Source organism: Notothenia coriiceps, unplaced genomic scaffold, assembly GCF_000735185.1.
Source record: "Notothenia coriiceps isolate Sejong01 unplaced genomic scaffold, NC01 NC01_scaffold00037246, whole genome shotgun sequence".
In the NCBI taxonomy this organism is placed as follows: domain Eukaryota; kingdom Metazoa; phylum Chordata; class Actinopteri; order Perciformes; family Nototheniidae; genus Notothenia; species Notothenia coriiceps.
Window position 1 is genome coordinate 7,079,799 of NW_011369947.1, and position 2,852 is coordinate 7,082,650.

Genomic DNA, 2,852 nt, shown 5'->3' on the forward strand with positions numbered 1-2,852 from the left:
TTTTAGGGGGGGGCGAAAGCGCACCCAGCAAAAATAATCGTATTTTGTCAATTATGCTGTTTTCATAATCGTCGCAAGCCATAATCACGATTAAAATATAATTAATTGCACAGCCCTATACTACGTCATCAAGTGGCGCCGAAGGACTGTTTCAATGCATATTAACTGCCCAGCATTCTGCGCCACACGATGACGTAGCATACTTGAAATAGTGGCTCTGCAGCAGGTGTACTCGACATTGAGGAACGGCCACGGTATGGGCTCTGGCAGGGTTTTTAGTTGATGGAAAAGAAAATGTGAACAGACTTGGACGGTTACAGAAAACCTGGATCAGTGCTGCCGTCATTTTAATTGACGTTGCTAGTAAAATTAATAGTAAAATCATTTTTGAAACAATACAATAATGTTCAAATCAATATATACTGGCAAATAACTGATTTGTTTCCTAAGAAGCTTTTTAATAGGCGGAACATTAAATTATTTATTTTGCTATAGCATCTCTCCACACATTATGCTACTGTAGCGTGCATCCTAGATGCTGGTATTTGGAGCCCATTGTTGTCAATGTGGGGAATCTGAAATCGTGCTGATTGGCTTCTTTAAGACTGTAATATACTGTACATCACAAGTCTAGTTCCACAAAATCCGCACCAACACTGGAACTGGAACCAGACCTGTGAATATAAGTCCCGCGACCCGACCCGTGATTAAACACACGGGCGACACAATAACTCACTATAATTGCTTTCTACCACCTACATAGATTGTTGCTTTGATCCATAATTAAAAATCTGCGAAAAATCCTCCCCTTTGAAAGATTGATCTCATTCTGTTTCATTGTCTTTGTGCATACAGTACATACAGCGTCAATAAAGATGGGATCTATACGTGCAGATAAATCCACATATTCATCAGCTTTGGATGAGATGATACACAGTAAAACACAGCTAGTGTCTAATCCTCCTTGTTATCTTTCCCACTGCCGCCCTATTGCCTTTTACAGCCTCGGGAAAGCACTTTCATGCATGATACATTTTACATCGTCGTGTGTGCGCTTTCGTCCAATATGCAGATGATGTGGTGAAATCAATGAGCGTATGACATCAGCTAATCCTGTGTATGTGTGTTTGTTCAAAGACGTGTATGCATGCTTCTATTTGCAGTAGCACACAAGCTACTCTACTCATGTTTGTGCTTTTCCTTTCCTACTGTTCTGTCATCGTTCTATGAATGTGTGTACGTAGTTCTCAGAGTCTTTCCAAAGAGGCTGAATGAACCCTAACTCCAAGTCCTCCGTATGAGCCACTACACATGTGTTATAGTGTTTGTGTATGATGCCATAACATCACTAGAATAGCAGTTGGAGAACCCCAAGCCCGATGCATTCACCTGCTCCTCGGATGGATCCATTTCCAAAGTTTGGAAGTCGTTCTTCTTCAGAGTATTCACAAGCTTTTAGTTCTAATGTGGAAACAAAATGGACGCTAAAAAGCAGATGTGTTGTAGTTTCTTGCTGGAGAGGACGTTAACAGGAATGTTACCTGGAACTCTTCTGATTATTCCAACAACGGATCATCTCATCCTAATCAAGTCTCGCCATTTTAGAGACATTTCATATTCGCTTCCAAATAAATGATATCTCTGCCTAGCCTACACGCTTCCAACAGGTTTAAAAACGGAGTTCGAAACATTACTTATTAGGCGAAGGTTTAAGTGGAATTATCGCCTTTGGTTTTCAGCAAGTTTTGGTTCACGTCCAAATGTCATCCTAATAGATGTATTTTGTGAAAATGTCAGTGTCTGCAATGTTGTTGGCATATGAATGATTGATTAATGGCAAACATCATACATTTGTCAAATCACAGTGACCTTGACCTTGGACCACCAAAACGTTCCTGAGCTCTTGCGTTCATATATAATAATAATAATGCGAAAAAAAATAATATATGCATGTTATGTTCCCTCCTGGACTAGGGGTACAAAGGGAAGTAACAACATATCAAATAACCGGGAGAGAGAAAAAAGGGAGGAAACTGGTTTCTGAAGCCACAAGGTGATGCTTTAATTAACCAAAAGGTAAAGAGGGCTCACCAGCCAATTTGCAAAGTAAACTAATGATAAACAAAAAACAACTTTCCTATTAAAGAAAGTGACTAAAGTACACTGGAGCACAGTCTCCTAACTTTAATAAAGTTATTAAAACACCAGTGTTAAACTAGCAGGCCTCACACAGAGACCAGAGGACACCACCATGCAGCCCAGAGGAGAAGGGGGAGAGGGAGACTGCAGCCCTTCCTCAGGTCCTTTGTGGACGCCCGGGATTGGGGAGCACCTGAGGGGGAGGCTGCACCTGGAGGGAGACAATCAAGGGGGGAGAGGACACAACAAAACAAACCACGGCACGTAACAATGGCACATTCATAATGGGTTGGGATCCAGCTAACCCTTTGGGTTTTTGCTTATGATGCTTAACTGACGTGAAACCCTTCTATAACTACTGTTACCTTTTGCTTTAATCTCACATTGCTTCTTGTCTTTTGTTCATATTTCTGCTGCTTCGTTGTTATCCTTCAAACACGGAAGATAATCTGATCATAACCTTTGAATATGCATATGAGTCACGATCAGTGGACAAGAGAGGTCAAAAGAGTGAATATAGATCAGTGCCACCAGTCTGATCTACTGATATCACAGGAATAATGTTTAGCATTCAAGAGGTGATGCCGGGTGCAACTCTAAATGGACATTTCCATATAAGAATTGCTCAAGCTTGAATAGTCAGCCGTAGTGATTTCACTGAGATGAATGTTAGGACTGTATACACATTCCCACTCAATGGAATTAGTATAACC

General features: G+C 40.9%; 1 long non-coding RNA gene across 1 annotated transcript in view; it reads right to left on the reverse strand.

Annotated features, from left to right (window-relative positions):
• Positions 1-1,941: 1,941 nt before the first annotated feature.
• The window catches only part of LOC104965669 (uncharacterized), a 5,901-nt gene continuing 4,990 nt past the window's right edge, over positions 1,942-2,852 (reverse strand). Inside the window, exon 3 of the long non-coding RNA XR_800563.1 lies at positions 1,942-2,178. This is a non-coding gene — a long non-coding RNA (uncharacterized lncRNA). The remainder of the gene's footprint in view (positions 2,179-2,852) is intronic.